This window comes from Symphalangus syndactylus, chromosome 6 (assembly GCF_028878055.3).
Source record: "Symphalangus syndactylus isolate Jambi chromosome 6, NHGRI_mSymSyn1-v2.1_pri, whole genome shotgun sequence".
Taxonomy (NCBI): Eukaryota; Metazoa; Chordata; class Mammalia; order Primates; family Hylobatidae; genus Symphalangus; species Symphalangus syndactylus.
Window position 1 is genome coordinate 151,918,659 of NC_072428.2, and position 23,916 is coordinate 151,942,574.

A 23,916-nucleotide genomic window follows, 5' to 3' on the forward strand; every position below is an offset into this window, starting at 1 on the left:
TAATAGTGGAGAAAAGAATATGTTCAAATATAAACTACACAGAAGCATTGTATGAAACTTCTTTCTGTTCTGTGCATTCAACTAACAGAGTTGAACCTTACTTTTGATTGAGCCTTTCTGAAACACTCTTTCTGTAGAAACTGCAATTGGACATTCTGAGCGCTAAGAGGCCTCTATTGGGAAAAATAATATCTTCAAATAAAAACTACACAGAAGCATTGTGTGAAACTTATTTCTGATATGTTCATTAAGCTAACAGAGTTAAACCATACTTTTGATTGCGCAGTTGTGAACACTCTTTCTGTAGAAAATGCAAGTGGACATTCGGAGCGCTAAGAGGGTAATAGTGGAAAAAGGAATATATTCAAATATAAACTACACAGTAGCATTGTGTGAAAACTCTTACTGTTCTGTGCATTCAACTAACAGTGTTGAACCTTACTTTTGATTGAGCCGTTCTGAAACACTCTTTCTGTAGAAACTGCAATTGCACATGCTAAGCGCTAAGAGGCCTACATTGGGAAAAAGAATATCTTCAAATAAAAACTACACAGATGCATTCTGTGAAACTTATTTCTGATCTGTAAATTCAGTTAACAGAGATAAAACATATTTTTGATTGAGCAGTTATGAAACAATCTTTTTGTAGAAAATGCAAGTGGAGATTCGGAGCGCTAAGAGGGTAATAGTGGAAAAAGGAATGTCTTCAAATATAAACTACACAGAATCATTCGGTGAATCTTCTTTCTGATCTGTGCATTCAGCTAACAGAGTTAAACCATACTTTTGATTGAGCAGATCTGAACACTCTTTCTGTTGAAAATGCAACTGGACATTTGGAGCGCTAAGAGCGTAGTAGTGGAAAAAGTAATATATTCAAATATAAACTACACAGAAGCATTCTGTGAAACTTCTTTCTGATCTGAGCATTCAGCTAACAGAGTTAAACCATACTTTTGATTGAGCAGTTTTGAAACACTCTGTCTGTATAAAATGCAACTGGACATTCGTAGGGCTAAGTGGGTAATAGTGGAAAAAAGAATATGTTCAAATATAAACTACACAGAAGCATTGTATGAAATTTCTTTCTGTTCTGTGCATTCAACTAACAGAGTTGAACCTTACTTTTGATTGAGCCGTTCTGAAACACTCTTTCTGTAGAAACTGCAATTGGATATTCTGAGCGCTAAGAGGCCTATATTGGGAAAAAGAATGTCTACAAATAAAAACTACACAGAAGAATTGTGTGAAACTTCTTTCTGTTCTGTTTGTTCAACTAAAAGAGTTGAACCTTAGTTTTGATTGAGCCGTTCTGAAACATTCTTTCTGTAGAAAATGCAAGTGGAGATTCGGAGCGCTAAGAGGGTAATAGTGGAAAAAGGAATGTCTCCAAATATAAACTACACAGAATCATTCTGTGAAACTTCTTTCTGATCTGTGCATTCAGCTAACAGAGTTAAACCATACTTTTGATTCAGCAGATCTGAACACTCTTTCTGTAGAAAATGCAACTGGACATTTGGAGCGCTAAGAGATTAGTTGTGGAAAAAGGAATATATTCAAATATAAACTACACAGAAGCATTCTGTGAAACTTCTTTCTGATCTGAGCATTCAGCTAAAAGAGTTAAACCATGCTTTTGATTGAGCAGTTTTGAAACACTCTGTCTGTAGAAAATGCAACTGGACATTCGTAGCGCTAAGTGGGTAATAGTGGAAAAAAGAATATGTTCAAATATGAACTACACAGAAGCACTGTATGAAACTTCTTTCTGTTCTGTGCATTCAACTAACAGAGTTGAACCTTACATTTGATTGAGCCGTTCTGAAACACTCTTTCTGTAGAAACTGCAATTGGGCATTCTGAGCGCTAAGAGGCCTATATTGGGAAAAAGAATGTCTACAAATAAAAACTACACAGAAGAATTGTGTGAAACTTCTTTCTGTTCTGTTTGTTCAACTAAAAGAGTTGAACCTTAGTTTTGATTGAGCCGTTCTGAAACACTCTTTCTGTAGAAAATGCAAGTGGAGATTCGGAGCGCTAAGAGGGTAATAGTGGAAAAAGGAATGTCTTCAAATATAAACTACACAGAATCATTCGGTGAAACTTCTTTCTGATCTGTACATTCAGCTAACAGAGTTAAACCATACTTTTGATTGAGCAGATCTGAACACTCTTTCTGTAGAAAATGCAACTGGACATTTGGAGCGCTAAGAGCGTAGTAGTGGAAAAAGGAATATATTCAAATATAAACTACACAGAAGCATTCTGTGAAACTTCTTTCTGATCTGAGCATACAGCTAACAGAGTTAAACCATACTTTTGATTGAGCAGTTTTGAAACACTCTGTCTGTAGAAAATGCAACTGGACATTCGTAGCGCTAAGTGGGTAATAGTGGAAAAAAGAATATGTTCAAATATAAACTACACAGAAGCATTGTATGAAACTTCTTTCTGTTCTGTGCATTCAACTAACAGAGTTGAACCTTACTTTTGATTGAGCCGTTCTGAAACACTCTTTCTGAAGAAACTGCAATTGGACATTCTGAGCGCTAAGAGGCCTATATTGGGAGAAAGAATGTCTACAAATAAAAACTACACAGAAGAATTGTGTGAAACTTCTTTCTGTTCTGTTTGTTCAACTAAAAGAGTTGAACCTTAGTTTTGATTGAGCTGTTCTGAAACATTCTTTCTGTAGAAAATGCAAGTGGAGATTCGGAGCGCTAAGAGGGTAATAGTAGAAAAAGGAATGTCTTCAAATATAAAAAACACAGAATCATTCTGTGAAACTTCTTTCTGATCTGTACATTCAGCTAACAGAGTTAAACCGTACTTTTGATTGAGCAGATCTGAACACTCTTTCTGTAGAAAATGCAACTGGACATTTGGAGCGCTAAGAGAGTAGTAGTGGAAAAAGGAATATATTCAAATATAAACTACACAGAAGCATTCTGTGAAACTTCTTTCTGATCTGAGCATTCAGCTAACAGAGTTAAACCATACTTTTGATTGAGCAGTTTTGAAACACTCTGTCTGTAGAAAATGCAACTGGACATTCGTAGCGCTAAGTGGGTAATAGTGGAAAAAAGAATATGTTCAAATATAAACAACACAGAAGCATTGTATGAAACTTCTTTCTGTTCTGTGCATTCAACTAACAGAGTTGAACCTTACTTTTGATTGAGCCTTTCTGAAACACTCTTTCTGTAGAAACTGCAATTGGACATTCTGAGCGCTAAGAGGCCTCTATTGGGAAAAATAATATCTTCAAATAAAAACTACACAGAAGCATTGTGTGAAACTTATTTCTGATATGTTCATTAAGCTAACAGAGTTAAACCATACTTTGGATTGCGCAGTTCTGAACACTCTTTCTGTAGAAAATGCAAGTGGACATTCGGAGCGCTAAGAGGGTAATAGTGGAAAAAGGAATATATTCAAATATAAACTACACAGTAGCATTCTGTGAAAATTCTTTCTGTTCTGTGCATTCAACTAACAGAGTTGAACCTTACTTTTGATTGAGCCGTTCTCAAACACTCTTTCTGTAGGAACTGCAATTGTACATGCTAAGCGCTAAGAGGCCTACATTGGGAAAAAGAATATCTTCAAATAAAAACTACACAGATGCATTCTGTGAAACTTATTTCTGATCCTTAAATTCAGTTAACAGAGATAAAACATATTTTTGATTGAGCAGTTATGAAACACTCTTTTTGTAGAAAATGCAAGTGGAGATTCGGAGCGCTAAGAGGGTAATAGTGGAAAAAGGAATGTCTTCAAATATAAACCACACAGAATCATTCGGTGAAACGTCTTTCTGATCTGTGCATTCAGCTAACAGAGTTAAACCATACTTTTGATTGAGCAGATCTGAACACTCTTTCTGTAGAAAATGCAACTGGACATTTGGAGCGCTAAGAGCGTAGTAGTGGAAAAAGGAATATATTCAAATATAAACTACACAGAAGCATTCTGTGAAACTTCTTTCTGATCTGAGCATTCAGCTAACAGAGTTAAACCATACTTTTGATTGAGCAGTTTTGAAACACTCTGTCTGTAGAAAATGCACCTGGACATTCGTAGCGCTAAGTGGGTAATAGTGGAAAAAAGAATATGTTCAAATATAAACAACACAGAAGCATTCTGTGAAACTTCTTGCTGTTCAGTGCTTTCAACTAACAGAGTTGAACCTTACTTTTGATTGAGCCGTTCTGAAACACTCTTTCTGTAGAAACTGCAATTGGACATTCTGAGCGCTAAGAGGCCTATATTGGGAAAAAGAATGTCTACAAATAAAAACTACACAGAAGAATTGTGTGAAACTTCTTTCTGTTCTGTTTGTTCAACTAAAAGAGTTGAACCTTAGTTTTGATTGAGCCGTTCTGAAACACTCTTTCTGTAGAAAATGCAAGTGGAGATTCGGAGCGCTAAGAGGGTAATAGTGGAAAAAGGAATGTCTCCAAATATAAACTACACAGAATCATTCTGTGAAACTTCTTTCTGATCTGTGCATTCAGGTAACAGAGTTAAACCATACTTTTGATTGAGCAGATCTGAACACTCTTTATGTAGAAAATGTAACTGGACATTTGGAGCGCTAAGAGAGTAGTAGTGGAAAAAGGAATATATTCAAATAAAAACTACACAGAAGCATTCTGTGAAACTTCTTTCTGATCTGAGCATTCAGCTAATAGAGTTAAACCATACTTTTGATTGACCAGTTTTGAAACACTCTGTCTGTAGAAAATGCAACTGGACATTCGTAGCGCTAAGTGGGTAATAGTGGAAAAAAGAATATGTTCAAATATAAACTACACAGAAGCATTGTATGAAACTTCTTTCTGTTCTGTGCATTCAACTAACAGAGTTGAACCTTACTTTTGATTCAGCCTTTCTGAAACACTCTTTCTGTAGAAACTGCAATTGGACATTCTGAGCGCTAAGAGGCCTCTATTGGGAAAAATAATATCTTCAAATAAAAACTACACAGAAGCATTGTGTGAAACTTATTTCTGATATGTTCATTAAGCTAACAGAGTTAAACCATACTTTTGATTGCGCAGTTCTGAACACTCTTTCTGTAGAAAATGCAAGTGGACATTCGGAGCGCTAAGAGGGTAATAGTGGAAAAAGGAATATATTCAAATATAAACTACACAGTAGCATTCTGTGAAAACTCTTACTGTTCTGTGCATTCAGCTAACAGTGTTGAACCTTACTTTTGATTGAGATGTTCTGAAACACTCTTTCTGTAGAAACTGCAATTGGACATGCTAAGCGCTAAGAGGCCTACATTGGGAAAAAGAATATCTTCAAATAAAAACTACACAGATGCATTCTGTGAAACTTATTTCTGATCTGTAAATTCAGTTAACAGAGATAAAACATATTTTTGATTGAGCAGTTATGAAACACTCTTTTTGTAGAAAATGCAAGCGGAGATTCGGAGCGCTAAGAGGGTAATAGTGGAAAAAGGAATGTCTTCAAATATAAACTACATAGAATCATTCGGTGAAACTTCTTTCTGATCTGTACATTCAGCTAACAGAGTTAAACCATACTTTTGATTGAGCAGATCTGAACACTCTTTCTGTAGAAAATGCAACTGGACATTTGGAGCGCTAAGAGCGTAGTAGTGGAAAAAGGAATATATTCAAATATAAACTACACAGAAGCATTCTGTGAAACTTCTTTCTGATCTGAGCATTCAGCTAACAGAGTTAAACCATAGTTTTGATTGAGCAATTTTGAAACACTCTGTCTGTAGAAAATGCAACTGGACATTCGTAGCGCTAAGTGGGTAATAGTGGAAAAAAGAATATGTTCAAATATAAACTACACAGAAGCATTCTGTGAAACTTCTTGCTGTTCTGTGCATTCAACTAACAGAGTTGAACCTTACTTTTGATTGAGCCCTTCTGAAACACTCTTTCTGTAGAAACTGCAATTGGACATTCTGAGCGCTAAGAGGCCTATATTGGGAAAATGAATGTCTACAAATAAAAACTACACAGAAGAATTGTGTGAAACTTCTTTCTGTTCTGTTTGTTCAACTAAAAGAGTTGAACCTTAGTTTTGATTGAGCCGTTCTGAAACACTCTTTCTGTAGAAAATGCAAGTGGAGATTCGGAGCGCTAAGAGGGTAATAGTGGAAAATGGAATGTCTCCAAATATAAACTACACAGAATCATTCTGTGAAACTTCTTTCTGATCTGTGCATTCAGCTAACAGTGTTAAACCACACTTTTGATTGAGCAGATCTGAACACTCTTTCTGTAGAAAATGCAACTGGACATTTGGAGCGCTAAGAGAGTAGTAGTGGAAAAAGGAATATATTCAAATATAAACTACACAGAAGCATTCTGTGAAACTTCTTTCTGATCTGAGCATTCAGCTAACAGAATTAAACCATACTTTGATTGAGCAGTTTTGAAACACTCTGTCTGTAGAAAATGCAACTGGACATTCGTAGTGCTAAGTGGGTAATAGTGGAAAAAAGAATATGTTCAAATATAAGCTACACAGAAGCATTGTATGAAACTTCTTTCTGTTCTGTGCATTCAACTAACAGAGTTGAACCTTACTTTTGATTGAGCCTTTCTGAAACACTCTTTCTGTAGAAACTGCAATTGGACATTCTGAGCGCTAAGAGGCCTCTATTGGGAAAAATAATATCTTCAAATAAAAACTACACAGAAGCATTGTGTGAAACTTATTTCTGATATGTTCATTAAGCTAACAGAGTTAAAACATACTTTTGATTGCGCAGTTCTGAACACTCTTTCTGTAGAAAATGCAAGTGGACATTCTGAGCGCTAAGAGGGTAATAGTGGAAAAAGGAATATATTCAAATATAAACTACACAGTAGCATTCTGTGAAAATTCTTTCTGTTCTGTGCATTCAACTAACAGAGTTGAACCCTACTTTTGATTGAGCCGTTCTGAAACACTCTTTCTGTAGAAACTGCAATTGGACATGCTAAGCGCTAAGAGGCCTACATTGGGAAAAAGAATATCTTCAAATAAAAACTACACAGATGCATTCTGTGAAACTTATTTCTGATCTGTAAATTCAGTTAACAGAGATAAAACATATTTTTGATTGAGCAGTTATGAAACACTCTTTTTGTAGAAAATGCAAGTGGAGATTCTTAGCGCTAAGTGGTTAATAGTGGAAAAAGGAATGTCTTCAAATATAAACTACACAGAATCATTCGGTGAAACTTCTTTCTGAACTGTGCATTCAGCTAACAGGGTTAAACCATACTTTTGATTGAGCAGATCTGAACACTCTTTCTGTTGAAAATGCAACTGGACATTTGGAGCGCTAAGAGCGTAGTAGTGGAAAAAGGAATATATTCAAATATAAACTACACAGAAACATTCTGTGAAACTTCTTTCTGATCTGAGCATTCAGCTAACAGAGTTAAACCATACTTTTGATTGAGCAGTTTTGAAACACTCTGTCTGTAGAAAATGCAACTGGACATTCGTAGCGCTAAGTGGGTAATAGTGGAAAAAAGAATATGTTCAAATATAAACTACACAGAAGCATTGTATGAAACTTCTTTCTGTTCTGTGCATTCAACTAACAGAGTTGAACCTTACTTTTGATTGAGCCGTTCTGAAACACTCTTTCTGTAAAAACTGCAATTGGACATTCTGAGCGCTAAGAGGCCTATATTGGGAGAAAGAATGTCTACAAATAAAAACTACACAGAAGAATTGTGTGAAACATCTTTCTGTTCTGTTTGTTCAACTAAAAGAGTTGAACCTTAGTTTTGATTGAGCCGTTCTGAAACACTCTTTCTGTAGAAAATGCAAGTGGAGATTCGGAGCGCTAAGAGGGTAATAGTGGAAAAAGGAATGTCTCCAAATATAAACTACACAGAATCATTCTGTGAAACTTCTTTCTGATCTGTGCATTCAGCTAACAGATTTAAAATATACTTTTGATTCAGCAGATCTGAACACTCTTTCTGTAGAAAATGCAACTGGACATTTGGAGCGCTAAGAGAGTAGTAGTGGAAAAAGGAATATATTCAAATATAAACTACACAGAAGCATTCTGTGAAACTTCTTTCTGATCTGAGCATTCAGCTAACAGAGTTAAACCATACTTTTGATTGAGCAGTTTTGAAACACTCTGTCTGTAGAAAATGCAACTGGACATTCGTAGCGCTAAGTGGGTAATAGTGGAAAAAAGAATATGTTCAAATATGAACTACACAGAAGCACTGTATGAAACTTCTTTCTGTTCTGTGCATTCAACTAACAGAGTTGAACCTTACTTTTGATTGAGCCTTTCTGAAACACTCTTTCTGTAGAAACTGCAATTGGACATTCTGAGCGCTAAGAGGACTATATTGGGAAAAAGAATGTCTACAAATAAAAACTACACAGAAGAATTGTGTGAAACTTCTTTCTGTTCTGTTTGTTCAACTAAAAGAGTTGAACCTTAGTTTTGATTGAGCCGTTCTGAAACACTCTTTCTGTAGAAAATGCAAGTGGAGATTCGGAGCGCTAAGAGGGTAATAGTGGAAAAAGGAATGTCTTCAAATATAAAAAACACAGAATCATTCTGTGAAACTTCTTTCTGATCTGTGCATTCAGCTAACAGAGTTAAACCATACTTTTGATTGAGCAGATCTGAACACTCTTTCTGTAGAAAATGCAACTGGACATTTGGAGCGCTAAGACAGTAGTAGTGGAAAAAGGAATATATTCAAATATAAACTACACAGAAGCATTCTGTGAAACTTCTTTCTGATCTGAGCATTCAGCTAACAGAATTAAACCATACTTTTGATTGAGCAGTTTTGAAACACTCTGTCTGTAGAAAATGCAACTGGACATTCGTAGCGCTAAGTGGGTAATAGTGGAAAAAAGAATATGTTCAAATATAAACTACACAGAAGCATTGTATGAAACTTCTTTCTGTTCTGTGCATTCAACTAACAGAGTTGAACCTTACATTTGATTGAGCCTTTCTGTAACACTCTTTCTGTAGAAACTGCAATTGGACATTCTGAGCGCTAAGAGGCCTCTATTGGGAAAAAAAATATCTTCAAATAAAAACTACACAGAAGCATTGTGTGAAACATATTTCTGATATGTTCATTAAGCTAACAGAGTTAAACCATACTTTGGATTGCGCAGTTCTGAACACTCTTTCTGTAGAAAATGCAAGTGGACATTCGGAGCGCTAAGAGGGTAATAGTGCAAAAAGAATATATTCAAATATAAACTACACAGTAGCATTCTGTGAAAATTCTTTCTGTTCTGTGCATTCAACTAACAGAGTTGAACCCTACTTTTGATTGAGCCGTTCTGAAACACTCTTTCTGTAGAAACTGCAATTGCACATGCTAAGCGCTAAGAGGCCTACATTGGGAAAAAGAATATCTTCAAATAAAAACTACACAGATGCATTCTGTGAAACTTATTTCTGATCTGTAAATTCAGTTAACAGAGATAAAACATATTTTTGATTGAGCAGTTATGAAACAATCTTTTTGTAGAAAATGCAAGTGGAGATTCGGAGCGCTAAGAGGGTAATAGTGGAAAAAGGAATGTCTTCAAATATAAACTACACAGATTCATTCGGTGAATCTTCTTTCTGATCTGTGCATTCAGCTAACAGAGTTAAACCATACTTTTGATTGAGCAGATCTGAACACTCTTTCTGTAGAAAATGCAACTGGACATTTGGAGCGCTAAGAGCGTAGTAGTGGAAAAAGGAATATATTCAAATATAAACTACACAGAAGCATTCTGTGAAACTTCTTTCTGATCTGAGCATTCAGCTAACAGAGTTAAACCATACTTTTGATTGAGCAGTTTGAAACACTCTGTCTGTATAAAATGCAACTGGACATTCGTAGGGCTAAGTGGGTAATAGTGGAAAAAAGAATATGTTCAAATATAAACTACACAGAAGCATTGTATGAAATTTCTTTCTGTTCTGTGCATTCAACTAACAGAGTTGAACCTTACTTTTGATTGAGCCGTTCTGAAACACTCTTTCTGTAGAAACTGCAATTGGATATTCTGAGCGCTAAGAGGCCTATATTGGGAAAAAGAATGTCTACAAATAAAAACTACACAGAAGAATTGTGTGAAACTTCTTTCTGTTCTGTTTGTTCAACTAAAAGAGTTGAACCTTAGTTTTGATTGAGCCGTTCTGAAACATTCTTTCTGTAGAAAATGCAAGTGGAGATTCGGAGCGCTAAGAGGGTAATAGTGGAAAAAGGAATGTCTCCAAATATAAACTACACAGAATCATTCTGTGAAACTTCTTTCTGATCTGTGCATTCAGCTAACAGAGTTAAACCATACTTTTGATTCAGCAGATCTGAACACTCTTTCTGTAGAAAATGCAACTGGACATTTGGAGCGCTAAGAGATTAGTTGTGGAAAAAGGAATATATTCAAATATAAACTACACAGAAGCATTCTGTGAAACTTCTTTCTGATCTGAGCATTCAGCTAAAAGAGTTAAACCATGCTTTTGATTGAGCAGTTTTGAAACACTCTGTCTGTAGAAAATGCAACTGGACATTCGTAGCGCTAAGTGGGTAATAGTGGAAAAAAGAATATGTTCAAATATGAACTACACAGAAGCACTGTATGAAACTTCTTTCTGTTCTGTGCATTCAACTAACAGAGTTGAACCTTACATTTGATTGAGCCGTTCTGAAACACTCTTTCTGTAGAAACTGCAATTGGGCATTCTGAGCGCTAAGAGGCCTATATTGGGAAAAAGAATGTCTACAAATAAAAACTACACAGAAGAATTGTGTGAAACTTCTTTCTGTTCTGTTTGTTCAACTAAAAGAGTTGAACCTTAGTTTTGATTGAGCCGTTCTGAAACACTCTTTCTGTAGAAAATGCAAGTGGAGATTCGGAGCGCTAAGAGGGTAATAGTGGAAAAAGGAATGTCTTCAAATATAAACTACACAGAATCATTCGGTGAAACTTCTTTCTGATCTGTACATTCAGCTAACAGAGTTAAACCATACTTTTGATTGAGCAGATCTGAACACTCTTTCTGTAGAAAATGCAACTGGACATTTGGAGCGCTAAGAGCGTAGTAGTGGAAAAAGGAATATATTCAAATATAAACTACACAGAAGCATTCTGTGAAACTTCTTTCTGATCTGAGCATACAGCTAACAGAGTTAAACCATACTTTTGATTGAGCAGTTTTGAAACACTCTGTCTGTAGAAAATGCAACTGGACATTCGTAGCGCTAAGTGGGTAATAGTGGAAAAAAGAATATGTTCAAATATAAACTACACAGAAGCATTGTATGAAACTTCTTTCTGTTCTGTGCATTCAACTAACAGAGTTGAACCTTACTTTTGATTGAGCCGTTCTGAAACACTCTTTCTGAAGAAACTGCAATTGGACATTCTGAGCGCTAAGAGGCCTATATTGGGAGAAAGAATGTCTACAAATAAAAACTACACAGAAGAATTGTGTGAAACTTCTTTCTGTTCTGTTTGTTCAACTAAAAGAGTTGAACCTTAGTTTTGATTGAGCCGTTCTGAAACATTCTTTCTGTAGAAAATGCAAGTGGAGATTCGGAGCGCTAAGAGGGTAATAGTAGAAAAAGGAATGTCTTCAAATATAAAAAACACAGAATCATTCTGTGAAACTTCTTTCTGATCTGTACATTCAGCTAACAGAGTTAAACCGTACTTTTGATTGAGCAGATCTGAACACTCTTTCTGTAGAAAATGCAACTGGACATTAGGAGCGCTAAGAGAGTAGTAGTGGAAAAAGGAATATATTCAAATATAAACTACACAGAAGCATTCTGTGAAACTTCTTTCTGATCTGAGCATTCAGCTAACAGAGTTAAACCATACTTTTGATTGAGCAGTTTTGAAACACTCTGTCTGTAGAAAATGCAACTGGACATTCGTAGCGCTAAGTGGGTAATAGTGGAAAAAAGAATATGTTCAAATATAAACAACACAGAAGCATTGTATGAAACTTCTTTCTGTTCTGTGCATTCAACTAACAGAGTTGAACCTTACTTTTGATTGAGCCTTTCTGAAACACTCTTTCTGTAGAAACTGCAATTGGACATTCTGAGCGCTAAGAGGCCTCTATTGGGAAAAATAATATCTTCAAATAAAAACTACACAGAAGCATTGTGTGAAACTTATTTCTGATATGTTCATTAAGCTAACAGAGTTAAACCATACTTTGGATTGCGCAGTTCTGAACACTCTTTCTGTAGAAAATGCAAGTGGACATTCGGAGCGCTAAGAGGGTAATAGTGGAAAAAGGAATATATTCAAATATAAACTACACAGTAGCATTCTGTGAAAATTCTTTCTGTTCTGTGCATTCAACTAACAGAGTTGAACCTTACTTTTGATTGAGCCGTTCTCAAACACTCTTTCTGTAGGAACTGCAATTGTACATGCTAAGCGCTAAGAGGCCTACATTGGGAAAAAGAATATCTTCAAATAAAAACTACACAGATGCATTCTGTGAAACTTATTTCTGATCCTTAAATTCAGTTAACAGAGATAAAACATATTTTTGATTGAGCAGTTATGAAACACTCTTTTTGTAGAAAATGCAAGTGGAGATTCGGAGCGCTAAGAGGGTAATAGTGGAAAAAGGAATGTCTTCAAATATAAACCACACAGAATCATTCGGTGAAACGTCTTTCTGATCTGTGCATTCAGCTAACAGAGTTAAACCATACTTTTGATTGAGCAGATCTGAACACTCTTTCTGTAGAAAATGCAACTGGACATTTGGAGCGCTAAGAGCGTAGTAGTGGAAAAAGGAATATATTCAAATATAAACTACACAGAAGCATTCTGTGAAACTTCTTTCTGATCTGAGCATTCAGCTAACAGAGTTAAACCATACTTTTGATTGAGCAGTTTTGAAACACTCTGTCTGTAGAAAATGCACCTGGACATTCGTAGCGCTAAGTGGGTAATAGTGGAAAAAAGAATATGTTCAAATATAAACAACACAGAAGCATTGTATGAAACTTCTTTCTGTTCTGTGCATTCAACTAACAGAGTTGAACCTTACTTTTGATTGAGCCGTTCTGAAACACTCTTTCTGTAGAAACTGCAATTGGACATTCTGAGCGCTAAGAGGCCTATATTGGGAGAAAGAATGTCTACAAATAAAAACTACACAGAAGAATTGTGTGAAACTTCTTTCTGTTCTGTTTGTTCAACTAAAAGAGTTGAACCTTAGTTTTGATTGAGCCGTTCTGAAACATTCTTTCTGTAGAAAATGCAAGAGGAGATTCAGAGCGCTAAGAGGGTAATAGTGGAAAAAGGAATGTCTCCAAATATAAACTACACAAAATCATTCTGTGAAACTTCTTTCTGATCTGTGCATTCAGCTAACAGATTTAAAATATACTTTTGATTCAGCAGATCTGAACACTCTTTCTGTAGAAAATGCAACTGGACATTTGGAGCGCTAAGAGTGTAGTAGTGGAAAAAGTAATATATTCAAATATAAACTACACAGAAGCATTCTGTGAATCTTCTTTCTGATCTGAGCATTCAGCTAACAGAGTTAAACCATACTTTTGATTGAGCAGTTTTGAAACACTCTGTCTGTAGAAAATGCAACTGGACATTCGTAGCGCTAAGTGGGTAATAGTGGAAAAAAGAATATGTTCAAATATGAACTACACAGAAGCACTGTATGAAACTTCTTTCTGTTCTGTGCATTCAACTAACAGAGTTGAACCTTACTTTTGATTGAGCCTTTCTGAAACACTCTTTCTGTAGAAACTGCAATTGGACATTCTGAGCGCTAAGAGGACTATATTGGGGAAAAGAATGTCTACAAATACAAACTACACAGAAGAATTGTGTGAAACTTCTTAATGTTCTGTTTGTTCAACTAAAAGAGTTGAACCTTAGTTTTGATTGAGCCGTTCTGAAACACTCTTTCTGTAGAAAATGCAAGTGGAGATTCGGAGCGCTAAGAGGGTAATAGTGGAAAAAGGAATGTCTTCAAATATAAAAAACACAGAATCATTCTGTGAAACTTCTTTCTGATCTGTGCATTCAGCTAACAGAGTTAAACCATACTTTTGATTGAGCAGATCTGAACACTCTTTCTGTAGAAAATGCAACTGGACATTTGGAGCGCTAAGAGAGTATTAGTGGAAAAAGGAATATATTCAAATATAAACTACACAGAAGCATTCTGTGAAACTTCTTTCTGATCTGAGCATTCAGCTAACAGAGTTAAACCATACTTTTGATTGAGCAGTTTTGAAACACTCTGTCTGTAGAAAATGCAACTGGACATTCGTAGCGCTAAGTGGGTAATAGTGGAAAAAAGAATATGTTCAAATATAAACTACACAGAAGCATTGTATGAAACTTCTTTCTGTTCTGTGCATTCAACTAACAGAGTTGAACCTTACTTTTGATTGAGCCTTTCTGTAACACTCTTTCTGTAGAAACTGCAATTGGACATTCTGAGCGCTAAGAGGCCTCTATTGGGAAAAAATAATATCTTCAAATAAAAACTACACAGAAGCATTGTGTGAAACTTATTTCTGATATGTTCATTAAGCTAACAGAGTTAAACCATACTTTGGATTGCGCAGTTCTGAACACTCTTTCTGTAGAAAATGCAAGTGGACATTCGGAGCGCTAAGAGGGTAATAGTGGAAAAAGGAATATATTCAAATATAAACTACACAGTAGCATTCTGTGAAAATTCTTTCTGTTCTGTGCATTCAACTAACAGAGTTGAACCCTACATTTGATTGAGCCGTTCTGAAACACTCTTTCTGTAGAAACTGCAATTGGACATGCTAAGCGCTAAGAGGCCTACATTGGGAAAAAGAATATCTTCAAATAAAAACTACACAGATGCATTCTGTGAAACTTATTTCTGATCTGTAAATTCAGTTAACAGAGATAAAACATATTTTTGATTGAGCAGTTATGAAACACTCTTTTTGTAGAAAATGCAAGTGGAGATTCGGAGCGCTAAGAGGGTAATAGTGGAAAAAGGAATGTCTTCAAATATAAACTACACAGAATCATTCGGTGAAACTTCTTTCTGATCTGAGCATTCAGCTAACAGAGTTAAACCATACTTTTGATTGAGCAGTTTTGAAACACTCTGTCTGTAGAAAATGCAACTGGACATTCGTAGGGCTAAGTGGGTAATAGTGGAAAAAAGAATATGTTCAAATATAAACTACACAGAAGCATTGTATGAAATTTCTTTCTGTTCTGTGCATTCAACTAACAGAGTTGAACCTTACTTTTGATTGAGCCGTTCTGAAACACTCTTTCTGTAGAAACTGCAATTGGACATTCTGAGCGCTAAGAGGCCTATATTGGGAGAAAGAATGTCTACAAATAAAAACTACACAGAAGAGTTGTGTGAAACTTCTTTCTGTTCTGTTTGTTCACCTAAAAAGTTGAACCTTAGTTTTGATTGAGCCGTTCTGAAACACTCTTTCTGTAGAAAATGCAAGTGGAGATTCGGAGCGCTAAGAGGGTAATAGTGGAAAAAGGAATGTCTCCAAATATAAACTACACAGAATCATTCTGTGAAACTTCTTTCTGATCTGTGCATTCAGCTAACAGAGTTAAAATATACTTTTGATTCAGCAGATCTGAACAATCTTTCTGTAGAAAATGCAACTGGACATTTGGAGCGCTAAGAGAGTAGTAGTGGAAAAAGGAATATATTCAAATATAAACTACACAGAAGCATTCTGTGAAACTTCTTTCTAATCTGAGCATTCAGCTAACAGAGTTAAACCATACTTTTGATTGAGCAGTTTCGAAACACTCTGTCTGTAGAAAATGCAACTGGACATTCGTAGCGCTAAGTGGGTAATAGTGGAAAAAAGAATATGTTCAAATATGAACTACACAGAAGCACTGTATGAAACTTCTTTCTGTTCTGTGCATTCAACTAACAGAGTTGAACCTTACTTTTGATTGAGCCTTTCTGAAACACTCTTTCTGTAGAAACTGCAATTGGACATTCTGAGCGCTAAGAGGACTATATTGGGAAAAAGAATGTCTACAAATAAAAACTACACAGAAGAATTGTGTGAAACTTCTTTCTGTTCTGTTTGTTCAACTAAAAGAGTTGAACCTTAGTCTTGATTGAGCCGTTCTGAAACACTCTTTCTGTAGAAAATGCAAGTGGAGATTCGGAGCGCTAAGAGGGTAATAGTGGAAAAAGGAATGTCTTCAAATATAAAAAACACAGAATCATTCTGTGAAACTTCTTTCTGATCTGTGCATTCAGCTAACAGAGTTAAAACATACTTTTGATTGAGCAGATCTGAACACTCTTTCTGTAGAAAATGCAACTGGACATTTGGAGCGCTAAGAGAGTAGTAGTGGAAAAAGGAATATATTCAAATATAAACTACACAGAAGCATTCTGTGAAACTTCTTTCTGATCTGAGCATTCAGCTAACAGAGTTAAACCATACTTTTGATTGAGCAGTTTTGAAACACTCTGTCTGTAGAAAATGCAACTGGACATTCGTAGCGCTAAGTGGGTAATAGTGGAAAAAAGAATATGTTCAAATATAAACTACACAGAAGCATTGTATGAAACTTCTTTCTGTTCTGTGCATTCAACTAACAGAGTTGAACCTTACTTTTGATTGAGCCTTTCTGAAACACTCTTTCTGTAGAAACTGCAATTGGACATTCTGAGCGCTAAGAGGACTCTATTGGGAAAAATAATATCTTCAAATAAAAACTACACAGAAGCATTGTGTGAAACTTATTTCTGATATGTTCATTAAGCTAACAGAGTTAAACCATACTTTGGATTGCGCAGTTCTGAACACTCTTTCTGTAGAAAATGCAAGTGGACATTCGGAGCGCTAAGAGGGTAATAGTGGAAAAAGGAATATATTCAAATATAAACTACACAGTAGCATTCTGTGAAAATTCTTTCTGTTCTGTGCATTCAACTAACAGAGTTGAACCTTACTTTTGATTGAGCCGTTCTGAAACACTCTTTCTCTAGAAACTGCAATTGGACATGCTAAGCGCTAAGAGGCCTACATTGGGAAAAACAATATCTTCAAATAAAAACTACACAGATGCATTCTGTGAAACTTATTTCTGATCCTTAAATTCAGTTAACAGAGATAAAACATATTTTTGATTGAGCAGTTATGAAACACTCTTTTTGTAGAAAATGCAAGTGGAGATTCGGAGCGCTAAGAGGGTAATAGTGGAAAAAGGAATGTCTTCAAATATAAACCACACAGAATCATTCGGTGAAACGTCTTTCTGATCTGTGCATTCAGCTAACAGAGTTAAACCATACTTTTGATTGAGCAGATCTGAACACTCTTTCTGTAGAAAATGCAACTGGACATTTGGAGCGCTAAGAGCGTAGTAGTGGAAAAAGGAATATATTCAAATATAAACTACACAGAAGCATTCTGTGAAACTTCTTTCTGATCTGAGCATTCAGCTAACAGAGTTAAACCATACTTTTGATTGAGCAGTTTTGAAACACTCTGTCTGTAGAAAATGCAACTGGACATTCGTAGCGTTAAGTGGGTAATAGTGGAAAAAAAATATGTTCAAATATGAACTACACAGAAGCATTGTATGAAACTTCTTTCTGTTCTGTGCATTCAACTAACAGAGTTGAACCTTACTTTTGATTGAGCCGTTCTGAAACACTCTTTCTGTAGAAACTGCAATTGGACATTCTGAGCGCTAAGAGGCCTATATTGGGAAAAGAATGTCTACAAATAAAAACTACACAGAAGAATTGTGTGAAACTTCTTTCTGTTCTGTTTGTTCAACTAAAAGAGTTGAACCTTAGTTTTGATTGAACCGTTCTGAAACACTCTTTCTGTAGAAAATGCAAGTGGAGATTCGGAGCGCTAAGAGGGTAATAGTGGAAAAAGGAATGTCTCCAAATATAAACTACACAGAATCATTCTGTGAAACTTCTTTCTGATCTGTGCATTCAGCTAACGGAGTTAAAACATACTTTTGATTGAGCAGATCTGAACACTCTTTCTGTAGAAAATGCAACTGGACATTTTTTAGCGCTAAGAGTGTAGTAGTGGAAAAAGGAATATATTCAAATATAAACTACACAGAAGCATTCTGTGAAACTTCTTTCTGATCGGAGCATTCAGATAACAGAGTTAAACCATACTTTTGATTGAGCAGTTTTGAAACACTCTGTCTGTAGAAAATGCAACTGGACATTCGTAGCGCTAAGTGGGTAATAGTGGAAAAAAGAATATGTTCAAATAAGAACTACACAGAAGCACTGTATGAAACTTCTTTCTGTTCTGTGCATTCAACTAACAGAGTTGAACCTTACTTTTGATTGAGCCGTTCTGAAACACTCTTTCTGTAGAAACTGCAATTGGACATTCTGAGCGCTAAGAGGCCTATATTGGGAGAAAGAATGTCTACAAATAAAAACTACACAGAAGAGTTGTGTGAAACTTCTTTCTGTTCTGTTTGTTCACCTAAAAAGTTGAACCTTAGTTTTGATTGAGCCGTTCTGAAACACTCTTTCTGTAGAAAATGCAAGTGGAGATTCGGAGCGCTAAGAGGGTAATAGTGGAAAAAGGAATGTCTCCAAATATAAACTACACAGAATCATTCTGTGAAACTTCTTTCTGATCTGTGCATTCAGGTAACAGAGTTAAAATATACTTTTGATTCAGCAGATCTGAACAATCTTTCTGTAGAAAATGCAACTGGACATTTGGAGCGCTAAGAGAGTAGTAGTGGAAAAAGGAATATATTCAAATATAAACTACACAGAAGCATTCTGTGAAACTTCTTTCTAATCTGAGCATTCAGCTAACAGAGTTAAACCATACTTTTGATTGAGCAGTTTCGAAACACTCTGTCTGTAGAAAATGCAACTGGACATTCGTAGCGCTAAGTGGGTAATAGTGGAAAAAAGAATATGTTCAAATATGAACTACACAGAAGCACTGTATGAAACTACTTTCTGTTCTGTGCATTCAACTAACAGAGTTGAACCTTACTTTTGATTGAGCCTTTCTGAAACACTCTTTCTGTAGAAACTGCAATTGGACATTCTGAGCGCTAAGAGGACTATATTGGGAAAAAGAATGTCTACAAATAAAAACTACACAGAAGAATTGTGTGAAACTTCTTTCTGTTCTGTTTGTTCAACTAAAAGAGTTGAACCTTAGTCTTGATTGAGCCGTTCTGAAACACTCTTTCTGTAGAAAATGCAAGTGGAGATTCGGAGCGCTAAGAGGGTAATAGTGGAAAAAGGAATGTCTTCAAATATAAAAAACACAGAATCATTCTGTGAAACTTCTTTCTGATCTGTGCATTCAGCTAACAGAGTTAAAACATACTTTTGATTGAGCAGATCTGAACACTCTTTCTGTAGAAAATGCAACTGGACATTTGGAGCGCTAAGAGAGTAGTAGTGGAAAAAGGAATATATTCAAATATAAACTACACAGAAGCATTCTGTGAAACTTCTTTCTGATCTGAGCATTCAGCTAACAGAGTTAAACCATACTTTTGATTGAGCAGTTTTGAAACACTCTGTCTGTAGAAAATGCAACTGGACATTCGTAGCGCTAAGTGGGTAATAGTGGAAAAAAGAATATGTTCAAATATAAACTACACAGAAGCATTGTATGAAACTTCTTTCTGTTCTGTGCATTCAACTAACAGAGTTGAACCTTACTTTTGATTGAGCCTTTCTGAAACACTCTTTCTGTAGAAACTGCAATTGGACATTCTGAGCGCTAAGAGGCCTCTATTGGGAAAAATAATATCTTCAAATAAAAACTACACAGAAGCATTGTGTGAAACTTATTTCTGATATGTTCATTAAGCTAACAGAGTTAAACCATACTTTGGATTGCGCAGTTCTGAACACTCTTTCTGTAGAAAATGCAAGTGGACATTCGGAGCGCTAAGAGGGTAATAGTGGAAAAAGGAATATATTCAAATATAAACTACACAGTAGCATTCTGTGAAAATTCTTTCTGTTCTGTGCATTCAACTAACAGAGTTGAACCTTACTTTTGATTGAGCCGTTCTGAAACACTCTTTCTCTAGAAACTGCAATTGGACATGCTAAGCGCTAAGAGGCCTACATTGGGAAAAAAAATATCTTCAAATAAAAACTACACAGATGCATTCTGTGAAACTTATTTCTGATCCTTAAATTCAGTTAACAGAGATAAAACATATTTTTGATTGAGCAGTTATGAAACACTCTTTTTGTAGGAAATGCAAGTGGAGATTCGGAGCGCTAATAGGGTAATAGTGGAAAAAGGAATGTCTTCAAATATAAACCACACAGAATCATTCGGTGAAACGTCTTTCTGATCTGTGCATTCAGCTAACAGAGTTAAACCATACTTTTGATTGAGCAGATCTGAACACTCTTTCTGTAGAAAATGCAACTGGACATTTGGAGCGCTAAGAGCGTAGTAGTGGAAAAAGGAATATATTCAAATATAAACTACACAGAAGCATTCTGTGAAACTTCTTTCTGATCTGAGCATTCAGCTAACAGAGTTAAACCATACTTTTGATTGAGCAGTTTTGAAACACTCTGTCTGTAGAAAATGCAACTGGACATTCGTAGCGCTAAGTGGGTAATAGTGGAAAAAAGAATATGTTCAAATATGAACTACACAGAAGCATTGTATGAAACTTCTTTCTGTTCTGTGCATTCAACTAACAGAGTTGAACCTTACTTTTGATTGAGCCGTTCTGAAACACTCTTTCTGTAGAAACTGCAATTGGACATTCTGAGCGCTAAGAGGCCTATATTGGGAAAAGAATGTCTACAAATAAAAACTACACAGAAGAATTGTGTGAAACTTCTTTCTGTTCTGTTTGTTCAACTAAAAGATTTGAACCTTAGTTTTGATTGAACCGTTCTGAAACACTCTTTCTGTAGAAAATGCAAGTGGAGATTCGGAGCGCTAAGAGGGTAATAGTGGAAAAAGGAATGTCTCCAAATATAAACTACACAGAATCATTCTGTGAAACTTCTTTCTGATCTGTGCATTCAGCTAACGGAGTTAAAACATACTTTTGATTGAGCAGATCTGAACACTCTTTCTGTAGAAAATGCAACTGGACATTTTTTAGCGCTAAGAGTGTAGTAGTGGAAAAAGGAATATATTCAAATATAAACTACACAGAAGCATTCTGTGAAACTTCTTTCTGATCGGAGCATTCAGATAACAGAGTTAAACCATACTTTTGATTGAGCAGTTTTGAAACACTCTGTCTGTAGAAAATGCAACTGGACATTCGTAGCGCTAAGTGGGTAATAGTGGAAAAAAGAATATGTTCAAATAAGAACTACACAGAAGCACTGTATGAAACTTCTTTCTGTTCTGTGCATTCAACTAACAGAGTTGAACCTTACTTTTGATTGAGCCGTTCTGAAACACTCTTTCTGTAGAAACTGCAATTGGACATTCTGAGCGCTAAGAGGCCTATATTGGGAAAAAGAATGTCTACAAATAAAAACTACACAGAAGAATTGTGTGAAACTCCTTTCTGTTCTGTTTGTTCAACTAAAAGAGTTGAACATTAGTTTTGATTGAGCCGTTCTGAAACACTCTTTCTGTAGAAAATGCAAGTGGAGTTTCGGAGCGCTAAGAGGGTAATAGTGGAAAAAGGAATGTCTTCAAATATAAACTACACAGAATCATTCGGTGAAACTTCTTTCTGATCTGTGCATTCAGCTAACAGAGTTAAACCATACTTTTGATTGAGCAGATCTGAACACTCTTTCTGTAGAAAATGCAACTGGACATTTGGAGCGCTAAGAGCGTAGTAGTGGAAAAAGGAATATATTCAAATATAAACTACACAGAAGCATTCTGTGAAACTTCTTTCTGATCTGAGCATTCAGCTAACAGAGTTAAACCATACTTTTGATTGAGCAGTTTTGAAACACTCTGTCTGTAGAAAATGCAACTGGACATTCGTAGCACTAAGTGGGTAATAGTGGAAAAAAGAATATGTTCAAATATGAACTACACAGAAGCATTGTATGAAACTTCTTTCTGTTCTGTGCATTCAACTAACAGAGTTCAACCTTACTTTTGATTGAGCCGTTCTGAAACACTCTTTCTGTAGAAACTGCAATTGGACATTCTGAGCGCTAAGAGGCCTATATTGGGAAAAAGAATGTCTACAAATAAAAACTACACAGAAGAATTGTGTGAAACTTCTTTCTGTTCTGTTTGTTCAACTAAAATGGTTGAACCTTAGTTTTGATTGAGCCGTTCTGAAACACTCTTTCTGTAGAAAATGCAAGTGGAGATTCGGAGCGCTAAGAGGGTAATAGTGGAAAAAGGAATGTCTCCAAATATAAACTACACAGAATCATTCTGTGAAACTTCTTTCTGATCTGTGCATTCAGCTAACAGAGTTAAACCATACTTTTGATTCAGCAGATCTGAACACTCTTTCTGTAGAAAATGCAACTGGACATTTGGAGCGCTAAGAGAGTAGTTGTGGAAAAAGGAATATATTCAAATATAAACTACACAGAAGCATTCTGTGAAACTTCTTTCTGATCTGAGCATTCAGCTAACAGAGTTAAACCATGCTTTTGATTGAGCAGTTTTGAAACACTCTGTCTGCAGAAAATACAACTGGACATTCGTAGCGCTAAGTGGGTAATAGTGGAAAAAAGAATATGTTCAAATATGAACTACACAGAAGCACTGTATGAAACTTCTTTCTGTTCTGTGCATTCAACTAACAGAGTTGAACCTTACTTTTGATTGAGCCGTTCTGAAACACTCTTTCTGTAGAAACTGCAATTGGACATTCTGAGCGCTAAGAGGCCTATATTGGGAAAAAGAATGTCTACAAATAAAAACTACACAGAAGAATTGTGTGAAACTTCTTTCTGTTCTGTTTGTTCAACTAAAAGAGTTGAAACTTAGTTTTGATTGAGCCGTTCTGAAACACTCTTTCTGTAGAAAATGCAAGTGGAGATACGGAGCGCTAAGAGGGTAATAGTGGAAAAAGGAATGTCTTCAAATATAAACTACACAGAATCATTCGGTGAAACTTCTTCCTGATCTGTGCATTCAGCTAACAGAGTTAAAGCATACTTTTGATTGAGCAGATCTGAACACTCTTTCTGTAGAAAATGCAACTGGACATTTTGAGCGCTAAGAGAGTAGTAGTGGAAAAAGGAATATATTCAAATATAAACTACACAGAAGCATTCTGTGAAACTTCTTTCTGATCTGAGCATTCAGCTAACAGAGTTAAACCATACTTTTGATTGAGCAGTTTTGAAACACTCTGTCTGTAGAAAATGCAACTGGATATTCGTAGCGCTAAGTGGGTAATAGTGGAAAAAATAATATGTTCAAATATGAACTACACAGAAGCATTGTATGAAACTTCTTTCTGTTCTGTGCATTGAACTAACAGAGTTGAACCTTACTTTTGATTGAGCCGTTCTGAAACACTCTTTCTGTAGAAACTGCAATTGGACATTCTGAGCGCTAAGAGGCCTATATTGGGAAAAAGAATGTCTACAAATAAAAACTACACAGAAGAATTGTGTGAAACTTCTTTCTGTTCTGTTTGTTCAACTAAAAGAGTTGAACCTTAGTTTTGATTGAGCCGTTCTGAAACACTCTTTCTGTAGAAAATGCAAGTGGAGATTCGGAGCGCTAAGAGGGGAATAGTGGAAAAAGTAATGTCTCCAAATATAAACTACACAGAATCATTCTGTGAAACTTCTTTCTGATCTGTGCATTCAGCTAATAGAGTTAAACCATACTTTTGATTCAGCAGATCTGAACACTCTTTCTGTAGAAAATGCAACTGGACATTTGGAGCGCTAAGAGAGTAGTAGTGGAAAAAGGAATA